This window comes from Rhipicephalus microplus, chromosome X, assembly GCF_043290135.1.
Source record: "Rhipicephalus microplus isolate Deutch F79 chromosome X, USDA_Rmic, whole genome shotgun sequence".
Classification (NCBI taxonomy): Eukaryota; Metazoa; Arthropoda; class Arachnida; order Ixodida; family Ixodidae; genus Rhipicephalus; species Rhipicephalus microplus.
This window is the reverse complement of record NC_134710.1, coordinates 9,345,642-9,363,475: the sequence shown is the minus strand read 5'-3', so window position 1 is coordinate 9,363,475 and position 17,834 is coordinate 9,345,642. Positions and strand designations below refer to the sequence as shown.

General features: G+C 42.5%; 1 non-coding gene across 1 annotated transcript; it reads right to left on the bottom strand.

The window, feature by feature from the left end:
- Positions 1–16,017: 16,017 nt before the first annotated feature.
- On the bottom strand, positions 16,018–16,090 carry TRNAS-CGA (transfer RNA serine (anticodon CGA)). Its single transcript has one exon. It is a non-coding gene; the product is annotated as a tRNA-Ser (tRNA).
- Positions 16,091–17,834: the final 1,744 nt, after the last annotated feature.

Below are 17,834 nucleotides of genomic sequence, written 5' to 3'. Positions count from 1 at the left end.
TCTCGAAGCGCGACGGCGCATGCGCGCGCGTCAGCTGCCGATGTTCTTGAAGCGTGACGGCACATGCGTGCTACATTATACAGCTAGCGAATGTTCGTGAAGAGGAGAAGCGCACGCGGTGTGTAGAGGAGGAAGGGTGCACAGATGGTGGAGGAGTGAAGCGCGCGCGGTGTGTAGAGGAGGAAGGGATGCACAGATGGTGGAAGAAGGAGGAGGAAGCTTGCGGACGGCGCGGCACTACAAGCCTCGAGTATTAGATGCTCCGCATCTAAAAATCCTGGGTAGCCCTGCACCGAACGTTTACAGTTGGGGATGCTGATTATAGCGTGCCTCTGTAAAAATGCGCACTGTAAATTTCACTTTTTCAACACTATGAGGGCTCAAAACTAGTTCCAGTCTAACGTAGTCGGACGAGAAATGCACCGCGTAAAAATAGCGGGTGTTCTAAGGGTCATTGCATGAATCTATATATATATATATATATATATATATATATATATATATATATATATATATATGTGTGTGTGTGTGTGTGTGTGTGTGTGTGTGTGTGTGTGTGACGTATGAAGCGATGGTTGGTAGAAGCTGAAGAGGAAGAAGTGACATTAGAATAAACATGGGGTATGAGCCAGGCCACATCTGCCATTCATCATAGCGTCACGCGAGTCGACAGGATGAAGACCTGGCGGCCACTTCATCAACCGCCCACCATCTTCGAACGTCTCAGCAAGACGCAGTGACCGAACGTGGACCACAAAAGTACGTCCCAACTCCGCACCAAGACCAGCATCATGACAGCACCATCAGACGACCTTGACATCCCTAAGTACACCGGATCAGCGGACGACGGACCCGTACAGGACTGGTTCAACCTTTTCGAACTCCACGCTACCACTGCATCTTGGTCGGAACGGGAGATGGTTACGAACTTCAGCGATTACGTCACCGGTGAGGCATTTAAATTTTACCTAATTCACATATTCAAGAATCAAGAGACAACTGCACACTATCGTCAATTTCCTAAGCAGTCCTCAAGCATTCGAAAGTCCAGCGCGAATCGACAAGTGCCTCAAGACGAAGTGGCACATGCGTTGGTCGGGAAAAATGCGTTAGTGAAAGGAAGCATACACAGACCGCTGACACCAGAAAGGTGAGGGGAAGAAAGGGGAGAGAGATGAAGGGGGAAGTGGAAGGAAGAGGGCGCCGAGGGGAGTCCACCTTATATTCTTTTTATCTTTTTTCCTTTCTGTTCTTTTTTTCTGTCTTTTTCCTCTTTCCTTTCCCTCTCATTTGAGATTCTATAAAGCTAAGCACCAACAAACTGTACCGTAAATCCTAATGAAGGCCAGACTCTAGGCCGAAACGTCGAAATAAACCATTTTGTGACCGCTCACGGAGGATCTACTGGACTGTGTGTGTGTGTGTGTGTGTGTGTGTGTGTGTGTGTGTGTTTATTTACTGTTTTCATATACAAGCTAAATTTCTCAGGACAAAATGCACCACTACCTGCCTACACTTTTGACACTTAATAAGAACTATACCCATTATACTAAACATCATCATAAATTTGGTGGCTTGCAATGGAGTTACGCCAATAGAATATTTGGAAAGCAGCACAATTTAAGCTGTCGATACAAAATGAGAACTGGTTTCATTGAATTCACGCAAATTAACAAGCGGGCAATATATATATATATATATATATATATATATATATATATATATATATATATATATATATATTTACAACTGGCACTTTTTAATATATTTAGGATCACCAATTTCACATAGAGTTCTTGATTAGAAAGTACAAGCATTCCTTCAGCTCAGCTCCCTGGCTCGGTCTCCTGAAGTTTGCACAAAAAAAAAGCAAAGTGAGCACGAAAGCATGCGGTTAGAACAAGAAAGCCTTTCAGAAAGCATTAATTATTATCTTCCGCAAAAGTGGCATGGTGTAACTGAGTCGTCACGGATGTAAATGTTGTGACGTTACTTATATACTCGGGTTCCTCATGAAACAATCGAGAGCATGTGGACTTATATGAGGAACAGTACTCTTGATATTGAAATTGCCGAGAAAACGAGCGCTTGATTTAATCGAAGTTTTAATACTTATCTCTTTGTAGTTCGCCAGTAGCCACTTATGATGTAGCGAAGTCAACGCACTGCTTGAGTGAGAACCTAGGCGGATCCGTGCGAATTCCGATTGTACATTTCTTTTTTTTTCTCGGTAAGCTTATGAAACAGTGAATATCTCGACGCAATTTTGGCGTGCCTGCTTATTCCCTCGTGCACCATAGCGCTTAGCAGGTGTGCGACCACTGATAAAGACTCAGAAACGCAATAAACATGCTAAAAACGAGCAAATACACGCTTTCGCAGGCTACGGCGCGCGCGCTCCCAATGCAGACGCTCCAGAGATCTTCAGTACCATGAGACTACAGCGCCGTTGCTACTGTCACCCGCCGAAGAATCAGCCGACATACCGCGCGGCCGACTCCTCGCATACATTTCACTCTCAGACAGGGCCATAAAACGCTTGCCAAACTTCTTCTGCTCCATCTGGCAGAGCCTTGTGTCGACTGCAAGCTAGGAAGAAGTTCGACAGGACTTTGAAATCTAAACAAAGTCTAGTGCCGAGGGAAACAATAGTGCCGATACTATTTTGTGGCTGAATTTGTGCCACCTATCGTCATACATAACGCAAAATGTCATCACTGTTGACTTTTTTCGCTGTCAGCTTCTTAGACCTTACAAGATTGGTGCAGATGGCATCCATTGCCGCATCGTGGATTTTCCGGCTAATGGCTGTGATTGACTTTTGATGCATTGGCTTTTGCAAGCCAACAATTGCTGCAGATCGGACCAGCTGCTCGTAGCCCATTCCTACATAACGTGCCACCACAACAGCTTTCACGTTGACAGTGTAGCTATCGCGCAAGCTACATCTTGCTTCATCCATAATGGAGATAAAAACACGAGAAAAGAGTTGTTCAGCTGTGCTACGCGGCAAGATATGGACCCCGCAAATAGGCTAAACAGTACATACAGGCACGCAGTGTACAATGGCGGTCCCCGATCTGTACCACGTGGTTTAAAAACCGATTGCGGCACTAAAAATGCGGTAAAAGCATGCTCTTTTTTTATTTCTTGCATCACAGTAGCACGGGAAACGGTCGTTATTTGAAGAGTGGGGCTCGGCTCTTCGTCTCATGCGATAGACAATGGCGAGTGGCGGCGTATTACCAGCGGCAACGTGCTCTAAGACTGCACACTGTCAGCCTTTGAACAGCCACCTTGTACTCGTTAGATGCAATTTTAAAGCATTTCCAGTTGAGTCTCAAGGTGGTTTTTTATTTCCAGAATAGTATAGGTACTAATCTTATAAAAACAGGTGAAAACAAAAAAAAATCTGCAAGAATAATCTCGTTTTTTGACCAACATCTCTCCCTAAATGCAAGTTCATTTTAAGAGGGGCTGTTAAATGTGGTTTTGACTTATATTCGGTGTGTTCAAGGTTCTAAGCCACATTCTTCCTCAGCAGGGTAATTGTCAGTCCAAATGCTGCCTTCTAAAGTTATACAAGACTATCTCTGACATTGTTTTTTACACTGAATACCAGTAATTTAAGAGCTTTTTACCTCTTACTGCTTGTATTTTTGCTGTTAAAGCCGTAAGTGTTGAGACTTTTAAAACTTGTGATTAGAAAAGTGATGTTTTACATGTCATGTCGGTACTTTTAGGGAGAGTGCTTACAATTGTGTTGTTTTCAGAATGCATGTGAAAAGCTTCAGAACGAGAACAGACTCTTACTTCTTTCATAGGACCATTTTACTCACTCATGAGCCAATACACTAGGTAAACAGCCTTGAACATTTCTTAACTTGCCTCTATGTTGTGCTTCTGAAATTTAGGGGATGCTAGGAAGGGTGTTACAGTGGAATTTCGTTAATTCTAGTTCGAGTGATATCAATAATGCATGAGGATAAAGTATAGTTGAGACAAGTGGGACCCCCTTCAAAGCAAAATAATAGTAAGCCATGAGTTTGGACAAAGTTACATCATTAGGTTCACGGCATCCTAAACATAGCTTTGTTTGAAAATTTTTTGCCACAAAATGTCATGTCACTGGCCGATGGAATTAGCCAACACCTCCTATAGGTTTTCAGGCCTGCGCGTCACATGAGGTGACGTAGACTACGCACTACCCACTGGCTCACTCTCGCTCGGGAGGTCGGCAGTGAGGCTCTCGCCGAGTTTTCAGTTTCTGTTAACACAGGTATCTATAAGCCAAGCGACGAGTGTGAAGGCACTCTTTTATGCGCATGTTTGGCATCACGTAGCACGTGAACTTATTATGAGCGGGCAGCTGATTAATAGTCCCTCGTGTACAACCTAATGAGACCAAGTCTGCCAATACGAGACTCTCATTTAATGAAATAAAGGAAAGAAGTGTATATCTAGGGGCTCGTTTTTCCGTGTTTTAACGCAATATTAATGAGATCTAACAGACAGTAAGGCTAGCGAAGGTACAGCGGAAGTTGTTAGAACCAATGAAATGTAAATAGGAAGAAAGAAAATTGGATAAAAAAATAACCAGCCGTAAGCCGGAATCGAACCTACGACCTTGGAATAACGTGTTCGACGCTCTAACCACATAGCTACCTCAGTGGCTTTCCCTCCATTCACTTTTTTGGGTTTATATGTGAATTTAGAAGTAGGAGTGACAGTCAGCGCCATCTATGAGCCAAGCGATGAGTGTGAAAACACTCTTTTATGCGCATGTTTGGCGTCCTGTAGCACGTGAACTTATTATGAGCGGGCAGCTGATTATTAGTCCCCCGTATACAACCTAATGACTCCAAGTCGGCCTGTACGAGACCCTCATTTAATGAAATAAAGGAAAGGAGTGTATACCTAGGGGCTCGTTTCTCCGTGTTTTAACGCAATATTAATGAGATCTAACAGACAGTAAGGCTAAGGAATGTACAGGGGAAGTTATTAGAACCAATGGAATGTAAATAAGAAGACAGAAAACTGGATGAAAAAATAAACAGCCGTGAGCAGGAATCGAACCTACGACCTTCGAATAACGCGTTCGACGCTCTAAACACTGAGCTACCACAGCAGCCTTCCCTCCCTCCACTTTTTTGGGTTTACATGTGAATTTAGAAGTAGGAGTGACAGTCAGCGCCATCTATAAGCCAAGCAACGAGTGTGAAAACACTCTTTTATGCGCATGTTTGGCGTCACGTAGCACGTGAACTTATTAGGAGCGGGCAGCTGATTAATAGTCCCTCGTATACATTCTAATGACACCAAGTCAGCCAGTACGAGACCCTCGTTTAATGAAATAAGGGAAAGAAGCGTATACCTAAGGGCTCGTTTTTCCGTGTTTTAACGCAATATTAATGATATCTAACAGACAGTAATGCTAAGGAATGTACAGGGGAAGTTATTAGAACCAATGGATTGTAAATAAGAAGAAGGAAAAGTGGATGAAAAAATAACCAGCCGTGAGCAGGAATCGAACCTACGACCTTTGAATAACGCGTTCCATGCTCTAACCACTGAGCTACCACAGTGGCCTTCCCTCCATCCACTTTTTTGGGTTTATATTTGAATTTAGAAGTAGGAGTGACAGTCAGAGCCATCTATAAGCCAAGCGAGGAGTGTGAAAACACACTTTTATGCGCATTATTGGCGTCACGTAGCACGTGAACTTATTATGAGCGGGCAGCTGATTAATAGTCCCTCGTATACAACCTTATGACTCCAAGTCTGCCAGTACGAGACCCTCGTTTAATGAAATAAGGGAAAGAAGTTTATGCCTAAGGGCTCGTTTTTCCGTGCTTTAACGCAATATTCATGAGATCTAACAGACAGTAATGCTAAGGAATGTACAGGGGAAGTTATTAGAACCATTAGAATGTAAATAAGAAGAAAGAAAAGTGGATGAAAAAATAACCAGCCGTGAGCAGGAATCGAACCTACTACCTTCAAATAAAGCGTTCGATGCTCTTACCACTGAGCTACCACAGCGGCCTTCCCTCTCTCCACTTTTTTGGGTTTATATTTGAATTTAGAAATAGGAGTGACAGTCAGCACCATCTGTAAGCCAAGCGACGAGTGTGAAAACACACTTTTATGCGCATGTTTGGCGTCACGTAGCACGTGAACCTAATATGTGCGGGCAGCTGATTATTAGTCCCTCGTATACATTCTAATGACACCAAGTCAGCCAGTACGAGACCCTCGTTTAATGAAATAAGGGAAAGAAGCGTATACCTAAGGGCTCGTTTTTCCGTGTTTCAACGCAATATCAATGATATCTAACAGACAGTAATGCTAAGGAATGTACAGGGGAAGTTATTAGAACCAATGAATTGCAAATAAGAATAAAGAAAAGTGGATGAAAAAATAACAAGCCGTGAGCAGGAATCGAAGCTACGACCTTTGAATAACGCGTTCCATGCTCTCACCATTGAGCTACCACAGCGGTCTTCCCTCCATCCGCTTTTTTCGGTTTATATGTGGATTTAGAAGTAGGAGTGACAGTCAGCGCCATCTATAAGCCAAGCGACGAGTGTGAAAGCACTCTTTTATGCGCATGTTTGGCATCACGTAGCACGTGAACTTATTATGAGCGGGCAGCTGATTAATAGTCGCTCGTGTACAACCTAATGAGACCAAGTCTGCCAATACGAGACTCTCGTTTAATGAAATAAGGGAAAGACGTGTATACCTAAGGGCTCATTTTTCCGTGTTTCAACGCAATAATAATGAGATGTAACAGACAGTATTGGTAAGGAATGTACAGGGGAAGTTATTAGAGCCAATGAAGTGTAAATAGGAAGAAAGAAAAGTGGATGAAAAAATAACCAGCCGTGAGCAGGAATCGAACCTATGACCTTCGAATAACGCGTTCGATGCTCTAACCACTGAGCTACCACAGCAGCCTTCCCTCCATCCGCTTTTTGGTGTTTATAAGTGAATTCAGAAGTAGGACTGACAGTCAGCGCCATCTATAAGCCAAGCGACGAGTGTGAAAGCACTATTTTATGCGCATGTCTGGCATCACGCAGCATGTGAACTTATTATGAGCGGGCAGCTGATTATTAGTCCCTCGTATACAACCTAATGACTCCAAGTCGGCCTGTACGAGACCCTCATTTAATGAAATAAAGGAAAGAAGTGTATACCTAGGGGCTCGTTTTTCCGTGTTTTAACGCAATATTAATAAGATCTAACAGACAGTAAGGCTAAGGAATGTACAGGGGAAGTTATTAGAACCAATGGAATGTAAATAAGAAGAAAACTGGATGAAAAAATAACCAGCCGTGAGCAGGCATCGAACCTACGACCTTCCAATAACGCGTTCGACGCTCTAACCACATAGCTACCACAGTGGCTTTCCCTCCATTCACCTTTTTGGGTTTATATGTGAATTTAGAAGTAGGAGTGACAGTCAGCGCCATCTATAAGCCAAGCGACGAGTGTGAAAACACTCTTTTATGCGCATGTTTGGCATCAGGTAGCACGTGAACTTAATATCACCGGGCAGCTGATTAATAGTCCCTCGTGTACAACCTAATCAGACCAAGTCTGCCAATACGAGACTCTCATTTAATGAAATAAAGGAAAGAAGTGTATACCTAAGGGCTCGTTTTTTCGTGTTTTAACGCGATATTAATAAGATCTATCAGACAGTAATGCTAAGGATTGTACAGGGGAAGTGATTAGAACCAATGGAATGTAAATAAGAAGAAAGAAAAGTGAATGAAAAAATAACCAGCCGTGAGCAGGAATCGAACCTACGACCTTCGAATAACGCATTCGATGCTCAAACCACTGAGCTACCACAGCGGCCTTCTTTCCATCCACTTTTTTTGGGTTTATATGTGAATTTAGAAGTAGGGAAGAGTCAGCGCCGTCTATAAGCCAAGCGAGGAGTGTGAGAACACACTTTTATGCGCATGTTTGGCGTCACGTTGCACGTGAACTTAATATGAGCGGGCAGCTGATTAATAGTCACTCGTATACAACCTTATGACACCAAGTCTGCCAGTACGAGACCCTCGTTTAATGAAATAAGGGAAAGAAGTGTATACCTAAGGGCTCGTTTTTCCGTGTTTTAACTCAATATTAATGATATCTAACAGACAGTAATGCTAAGGAATGTACAGGGGAAGTTATTAGAACCAATGAATTGCAAATAAGAATAAAGAAAAGTGGATGAAAAAATAACAAGCCGTGAGCAGGAATCGAACCTACGACCTTTGAATAACGCGTTCCATGCTCTCACCACTGAGCTACCACAGCGGTCTTCCCTCCATCCGCTTTTTTCGGTTTATATGTGGATTTAGAAGTAGGAGTGACAGTCAGCGCCATCTATAAGCCAAGCGACGAGTGTGAAAGCACTCTTTTATGCGCATGTTTGGCATCACGTAGCACGTGAACTTATTATGAGCGGGCAGCTGATTAATAGTCGCTCGTGTACAACCTTATGACACCAATTCTGCCAGTACGGGATCCTCGTTTTATGAAATAAAGGAAAGAAGTGTATACCTAGGGGCTCGTTTTTCCGTGTTTTAACGCAATATTAATGAGATCTAACAGACAGTAAGGCTAAGGAATGTACAGGGGAAGTTATTAGAACCAATGGAATGTAAATAAGAAGAAAGAAAACTGGATGAAAAAATAACCAGCCGTGAGCAGGAATCGAACCTACGACCTTCCAATAACGCGTTCGACGCTCTAACCACATAGCTACCACAGTGGCTTTCCCTCCATTCACCTTTTTGGGTTTATATGTGAATTTAGAAGTAGGAGTGACAGTCAGCGCCATCTATAAGCCAAGCGACGAGTGTGAGAACACTCTTTTATGCGCATGTTTGGCATCAGGTAGCACGTGAACTTAATATCACCGGGCAGCTGAATAATAGTCCCTCGTATACAACCTAATGACACCAAATCTGCCAGTACGAGACCCTCATTTAATGAAATAAAGAAAAGAAGTGTGTACCTAAGGGCTCGTTTTTCCGTGTTTCAACGCAATAATAATGAGATCTAACAGACAGTAATGCTCAGGAATGTACAGGGGAAGTTATTAGAACCAATGGAGTGTAAATAACAAGAAAGAAAAGTGGTTGAAAAAATAACCAGACATGAGCAGGAATCGAACCTACGACCTTCGAATAACGCATTCGATACTCTAACCACTGAGCTACCACAGCGGCCTTCTCTCCATCCACTTTTTTCGGTTTATATGTGGATTTAGAAGTAGGAGTGACAGTCAGCGCCATGTATAAGCCAAGCGACGAGTGTGAAAACACTCTTTTATGCGTATGTTTGGTGTCACGTAGCACGTGAACTTATTATGAGCGGGCAGCTGATTATTAGTCCCTCGTATACAACCTAATGACTCCAAGTCGGCCTGTACGAGACCCTCATTTAATGAAATAAAGGAAAGAAGTGTATACCTAGGGGCTCGTTTTTCCGTGTATTAACGCAATATTAATGAGATCTAACAGACAGTAAGGCTAAGGAATGTACAGGGGAAGTTATTAGAACCAATGGAATGTAAATAAGAAGAAAGAAAACTGGATGAAAAAATAACCAGCCGTGAGCAGGAATCGAACCTACGACCTTCCAATAACGCGTTCGATGCTCTAACCACTGAGCTACCACAGCAGCCTTCCCTCCATCCGCTTTTTGGTGTTTATAAGTGAATTCAGAAGTAGGACTGACAGTCAGCGCCATCTATAAGCCAAGCGACGAGTGTGAAAGCACTATTTTATGCGCATGTTTGGCATCACGCAGCATGTGAACTTATGATGAGCGGGCAGCAGATTAATAGTCCCTCGTGTACAACCTAATGACACCAAATCTGCCAGTACGAGACCCTCATTTAATGAAATAAAGAAAAGAAGTGTGTACCTAAGGGCTCGTTTTTCCGTGTTTCAACGCAATAATAATGAGATCTAACAGACAGTAATGCTCAGGAATGTACAGGGGAAGTTATTAGAACCAATGGAGTGTAAATAACAAGAAAGAAAAGTGGTTGAAAAAATAACCAGATATGAGCAGGAATCGAACCTACGACCTTCGAATAACGCATTCGATACTCTAACCACTGAGCTACCACAGCGGCCTTCCCTCCATCCACTTTTTTCGGTTTATATGTGGATTTAGAAGTAGGAGTGACAGTCAGCGCCATGTATAAGCCAAGCGACGAGTGTGAAAACACTCTTTTATGCTTATGTTTGGTGTCACGTAGCACGTGAACTTATTATGAGCGGGCAGCTGATTATTAGTCCCTCGTATACAACCTAATGACTCCAAGTCGGCCTGTACGAGACCCTCATTTAATGAAATAAAGGAAAGAAGTGTATACCTAGGGGCTTGTTTTTCCGTGTTTTAACGCAATATTAATGAGATCTAACAGACAGTAAGGCTAAGGAATGTACAGGGGAAGTTATTAGAACCAATGGAATGTAAATAAGAAGAAAGAAAACTGGATGAAAAAATAACCAGCCGTGAGCAGGAATCGAACCTACGACCTTCGAAAAACGCGTTAGACGCTCTAACCACATAGCTACCACAGTGGCTTTCCCTCCATTCACCTTTTTGGGTTTATATGTGAATTTAGAAGTAGGAGTGACAGTCAGCGCCATCTATAAGCCAAGCGACGAGTGTGAAAACACTCTTTTATGCGCATGTTTGGCATCAGGTAGCACGTGAACTTAATATCAGCGGGCAGCTGATTAATAGTTCCTTGTATACAACCTTATGACACCAAGTCTGCCAGTACGGGATCGTCGTTTTATGAAAGAAGGGAAAGAAGTGTATACCTAAGGGCTCGTTTTTCCGTGTTTCAACGCAACAATAGTGAGATGTAACAGTCAGTAAGGCTAAGGAATGTACAGGGGAAGTTATTAGAACCAATGGAGTGTATATAAGAAAAAAGAAAAGTGGATGAAAAAATAACCAGACGTGAACAGGAATAGAACCTACGACTTTCGAATAACGCGTTCGATGCTCTAACCTTTGAGCTACCACAGCGGTCTTCCCTCCAACCTATTTTTTCGGTTCATATGTGGATTTAGAAGTAGGAGTGACAGTCAGCGCCATCTATAAGCAAAGCGACGAGTGTGAAAGCACTCTTTTATGCGCATGTTTGGCATCACGTAGCACGTGAACTTATTATGAGTGGGCAGCTGATTAATAGTCGCTCGTGTACAACCTAATGAGACCAAGTCTGCCAACACGAGACTCTCGTTTAATGAAATAAAGGAAAGAAGTGTATACCTAGGGGCTTGTTTTTCCGTGTTTTAACGCAATATTAATGAGATCTAACAGACAGTAAGGCTAAGGAATGTACAGGGGAAGTTATTAGAACCAATGGAATGTAAATAAGAAGAAAGAAAACTGGATGAAAAAATAACCAGCCGTGAGCAGGAATCGAACCTACGACCTTCGAAAAACGCGTTAGACGCTCTAACCACATAGCTACCACAGTGGCTTTCCCTCCATTCACCTTTTTGGGTTTATATGTGAATTTAGAAGTAGGAGTGACAGTCAGCGCCATCTATAAGCCAAGCGACGAGTGTGAAAACACTCTTTTATGCGCATGTTTGGCATCAGGTAGCACGTGAACTTAATATCAGCGGGCAGCTGATTAATAGTCCCTCGTATACAACCTTATGACACCAAGTCTGCCAGTACGGGATCCTCGTTTTATGAAATAAGGGAAAGAAGTGTATACCTAAGGGCTCGTTTTTCCGTGTTTCAACGCAACAATAGTGAGATGTAACAGTCAGTAATGCTAAGGAATGTACAGGGGAAGTTATTAGAACTAATGGAGTGTAAATAAGAAAAAAGAAAAGTGGATGAAAAAATAACCAGACGTGAACAGGAATCGAACCTACGACTTTCGAATAACGCGATCGATGCTCTAACCACTGAGCTACCACAGCGGCCTTCCCTCCATCCCCATTTTTCGGTTTATATGTGGATTTAGAAGTGGGAGTGACAGTCAGCGCCATCTATAAGCCAAGCGACGAGTGTGAAAGCACTCTTTTATGCGCATGTTTGGCATCACGTAGCACGTGAACTTATTATGAGCGGGCAGCTGATTAATAGTCCCTCGTATACAACCTAATGACTCCAAGTCGGCCAGTACGAGACCCTCATTAATTGAAATAAAGGAAAGAAGTGTATACCTAAGGGCTCATTTTTCCGTGTTTTCACGCTATATTAATGAGATCTAACAGACAGTAAGGCTAAGGAATATATAGGGGAAGTTATTAAAATAATAGAATGTAAATAAGAAGAAAGAAAAGTGGATGAAAAAATAACCAGCCGTGAGCAGGAATCGAACCTATGACCTTCGAATAACGCGTTCGATGCTCTAACCACTGAGCTACCACAGCAGCCTTCCCTCCATCCGCTTTTTTGGGTTTATATGTGAATTTAGAAGTGAGAGTGAAAGTCGGCGCCATCTATAAGCCAAGCGACGAGTGTGAAAACAGTCTTTTATGCGCATGTTTGGCGTCACGTAGCACGTGAACTTATTATGAGCGGGCAGCTGATTATTAGTCCCTCGTATACAACCTAATGACTCCAAGTCGGCCAGTAGGAGACCCTCATTTAATGAAATAAAAGAAAGAAGTGTATACCTAGGGGCTCGTTTTTCCGTGTTTTAACGCAATATTAATGAGATCTAACAGACAGTATTGGTAAAAAATGTACAGGGGAAGATATTAGAACCAATGGAGTGTAAATAGGAAGAAAGAAAAGTGGATGAAAAAATAACCAGCCGTGAGCAGGAATCGAACCTATGACCTTCGAATAACGCGTTCGATGCTCTAACCACTGAGCTACCACAGCAGCCTTCCCTCCATCCACTTTTTTGGGTTTATATGTGAATTTAGAAGAAGGAGTGACAGTCAGCGCCATCTATAAGCCAAGCGACGAGTGTGAAAGCACTCTTTTATGCGCATGTTTGGCATCACGTAGCACGTGAACTTATTATGAATGGGCAGCTGATTAATAGTCCCTCGTGTACAACCTAATCAGACCAAGTCTGCCAATACGAGACTCTCATTTAATGAAATAAAGGAAAGAAGTGTATACCTAAGGGCTCGTTTTTTCATGTTTTAACGCGATATTAATAAGGTCTATCAGACAGTAATGCTAAGGATTGTACAGGGGAAGTGATTAGAACCAATGGAATGTAAATAAGAAGAAAGAAAAGTGAATGAAAAAATAACCAGCCGTGAGCAGGAATCGAACCTACGACCTTCGAATAACGCATTCGATGCTCAAACCACTGAGCTACCACAGCGGCCTTCTTTCCATCCACTTTTTTTGGGTTTATATGTGAATTTAGAAGTAGGGAAGAGTCAGCGCCGTCTATAAGCCAAGCGAGGAGTGTGAGAACACACTTTTATGCGCATGTTTGGCGTCACGTAGCACGTGAACTTAATATGAGCGGGCAGCTGATTAATAGTCACTCGTATACAACCTTATGACACCAAGTCTGCCAGTACGAGACCCTCGTTTAATGAAATAAGGGAAAGAAGTGTATACCTAAGGGCTCGTTTTTCCGTGTTTTAACTCAATATTAATGATATCTAACAGACAGTAATGCTAAGGAATGTACAGGGGAAGTTATTAGAACCAATGAATTGCACATAAGAATAAAGAAAAGTGGATGAAAAAATAACAAGCCGTGAGCAGGAATCGAACCTACGACCTTTGAATAACGCGTTCCATGCTCTCACCACTGAGCTACCACAGCGGTCTTCCCTCCATCCGCTTTTTTCGGTTTATATGTGGATTTAGAAGTAGGAGTGACAGTCAGCGCCATCTATAAGCCAAGCGACGAGTGTGAAAGCACTCTTTTATGCGCATGTTTGGCATCACGTAGCACGTGAACTTATTATGAGCGGGCAGCTGATTAATAGTCGCTCGTGTACAACCTTATGACACCAATTCTGCCAGTACGGGATCCTCGTTTTATGAAATAAAGGAAAGAAGTGTATACCTAGGGGCTCGTTTTTCCGTGTTTTAACGCAATAATAATGAGATCTAACAGACAGTAAGGCTAAGGAATGTACAGGGGAAGTTATTAGAACCAATGGAATGTAAATAAGAAGAAAGAAAACTGGATGAAAAAATAACCAGCCGTGAGCAGGAATCGAACCTACGACCTTCCAATAACGCGTTCGACGCTCTAACCACATAGCTACCACAGTGGCTTTCCCTCCATTCACCTTTTTGGGTTTATATGTGAATTTAGAAGTAGGAGTGACAGTCAGCGCCATCTATAAGCCAAGCGACGAGTGTGAGAACACTCTTTTATGCGCATGTTTGGCATCAGGTAGCACGTGAACTTAATATCACCGGGCAGCTGAATAATAGTCCCTCGTATACAACCTAATGACACCAAATCTGCCAGTACGAGACCCTCATTTAATGAAATAAAGAAAAGAAGTGTGTACCTAAGGGCTCGTTTTTCCGTGTTTCAACGCAATAATAATGAGATCTAACAGACAGTAATGCTCAGGAATGTACAGGGGAAGTTATTAGAACCAATGGAGTGTAAATAACAAGAAAGAAAAGTGGTTGAAAAAATAACCAGACATGAGCAGGAATCGAACCGTCGACCTTCGAATAACGCATTCGATACTCTAACCACTGAGCTACCACAGCGGCCTTCTCTCCATCCACTTTTTTCGGTTTATATGTGGATTTAGAAGTAGGAGTGACAGTCAGCGCCATGTATAAGCCAAGCGACGAGTGTGAAAACACTCTTTTATGCGTATGTTTGGTGTCACGTAGCACGTGAACTTATTATGAGCGGGCAGCTGATTATTAGTCCCTCGTATACAACCTAATGACTCCAAGTCGGCCTGTACGAGACCCTCATTTAATGAAATAAAGGAAAGAAGTGTATACCTAGGGGCTCGTTTTTCCGTGTATTAACGCAATATTAATGAGATCTAACAGACAGTAAGGCTAAGGAATGTACAGGGGAAGTTATTAGAACCAATGGAATGTAAATAAGAAGAAAGAAAACTGGATGAAAAAATAACCAGCCGTGAGCAGGAATCGAACCTACGACCTTCCAATAACGCGTTCGACGCTCTAACCACATAGCTACCACAGTGGCTTTCCCTCCATTCACCTTTTTGGGTTTATATGTGAATTTAGAAGTAGGAGTGACAGTCAGCGCCATCTATAAGCCAAGCGACGAGTGTGAAAACACTCTTTTATGCGCATGTTTGGCATCAGGTAGCACGTGAACTTAATATCAGCGGGCAGCTGATTAATAGTCCCTCGTATACAACCTAATGACTCCAAGTCGGCCAGTGCGAGACCCTCATTTAATGAAATAAAGGAAAGAAGTGTATACCTAGGGGCTCGTTTTTCCGTGTTTCAACGCAATAATAATGAGATCATACAGACAGTGTTGCTAAGGATTGTACAGGGGAAGTTATTAGAACCAATAAAATGTAAATAAGAAGACAGAAAAGTGGATGAAAAAATAACCAGCCGTGAGCAGGAAACGAACCTACAACCTTCGAATAACGCGTTCGATGCTCTAACCACATAGCTACCACAGCGGCCTTCCCTACATCGACTTTTTTTGGGTTTATATGTGAATTTAGAAGTAGAAGTGACAGTCAGCGCCATCTATAAGCCAAGCGACGAGTGTGAAAACACTCTTTTATGCGCATGTTTGGCGTCACGTAGCACGCGAACTTATTATGAGCGGGCAGCTGATTAATAGTCCCTCGTATACAACCTAATAACACCAAGTCTGCCAGTACGAGACCCTCCTTTAATGAAATAAGGGAAAGAAGTGTATACCTAAGGGCTCATTTTTCCGTGTTTCAACGCAATAATAATGAGATGTAACAGACAGTATTGGTAAGGAATGTACAGGGGAAGTTATTAGAGCCAATGAAGTGTAAATAGGAAGAAAGAAAAGTGGATGAAAAAATAACCAGCCGTGAGCAGGAATCGAACCTATGACCTTCGAATATCGCGTTCGATGCTCTAACCACTGAGCTACCACAGCAGCCTTCCCTCCATCCGCTTTTTGGTGTTTATAAGTGAATTCAGAAGTAGGACTGACAGTCAGCGCCATCTATAAGCCAAGCGACGAGTGTGAAAGCACTATTTTATGCGCATGTTTGGCATCACGCAGCACGTGAACTTATTATGAATGGGCAGCAGATTAATAGTCCCTCGTGTACAACCTAATCAGACCAAGTCTGCCAATACGAGACTCTCATTTAATGAAATAAAGGAAAGAAGTGTATACCTAAGGGCTCGTTTTTTCGTGTTTTAACGCGATATTAATAAGATCTATCAGACAGTAATGCTAAGGATTGTACAGGGGAAGTGATTAGAACCAATGGAATGTAAATAAGAAGAAAGAAAAGTGAATGAAAAAATAACCAGCCGTGAGCAGGAATCGAACCTACGACCTTCGAATAACGCATTCGATGCTCAAACCACTGAGCTACCACAGCGGCCTTCTTTCCATCCACTTTTTTGGGTTTATATGTGAATTTAGAAGTAGGGAAGAGTCAGCGCCGTCTATAAGCCAAGCGAGGAGTGTGAGAACACACTTTTATGCGCATGTTTGGCGTCACGTAGCACGTGAACTTAATATGAGCGGGCAGCTGATTAATAGTCACTCGTATACAACCTTGTGACACCAAGTCTGCCAGTACGAGACCCTCGTTTAATGAAATAAGGGAAAGAAGTGTATACCTAAGGGCTCGTTTTTCCGTGTTTTAACTCAATATTAATGATATCTAACAGACAGTAATGCTAAGGAATGTACAGGGGAAGTTATTAGAACCAATGAATTGCAAATAAGAATAAAGAAAAGTGGATGAAAAAATAACAAGCCGTGAGCAGGAATCGAACCTACGACCTTTGAATAACGCGTTCCATGCTCTCACCACTGAGCTACCACAGCGGTCTTCCCTCCATCCGCTTTTTTCGGTTTATATGTGGATTTAGAAGTAGGAGTGACAGTCAGCGCCATCTATAAGCCAAGCGACGAGTGTGAAAGCACTCTTTTATGCGCATGTTTGGCATCACGTAGCACGTGAACTTATTATGAGCGGGCAGCTGATTAATAGTCGCTCGTGTACAACCTTATGACACCAATTCTGCCAGTACGGGATCCTCGTTTTATGAAATAAAGGAAAGAAGTGTATACCTAGGGGCTCGTTTTTCCGTGTTTTAACGCAATATTAATGAGATCTAACAGACAGTAAGGCTAAGGAATGTACAGGGGAAGTTATTAGAACCAATGGAATGTAAATAAGAAGAAAGAAAACTGGATGAAAAAATAACCAGCCGTGAGCAGGAATCGAACCTACGACCTTCCAATAACGCGTTCGACGCTCTAACCACATAGCTACCACAGTGGCTTTCCCTCCATTCACCTTTTTGGGTTTATATGTGAATTTAGAAGTAGGAGTGACAGTCAGCGCCATCTATAAGCCAGGCGACGAGTGTGAGAACACTCTTTTATGCGCATGTTTGGCATCAGGTAGCACGTGAACTTAATATCACCAGGCAGCTGAATAATAGTCCCTCGTATACAACCTAATGACACCAAATCTGCCAGTACGAGACCCTCATTTAATGAAATAAAGAAAAGAAGTGTGTACCTAAGGGCTCGTTTTTCCGTGTTTCAACGCAATAATAATGAGATCTAACAGACAGTAATGCTCAGGAATGTACAGGGGAAGTCATTAGAACCAATGGAGTGTAAATAACAAGAAAGAAAAGTGGTTGAA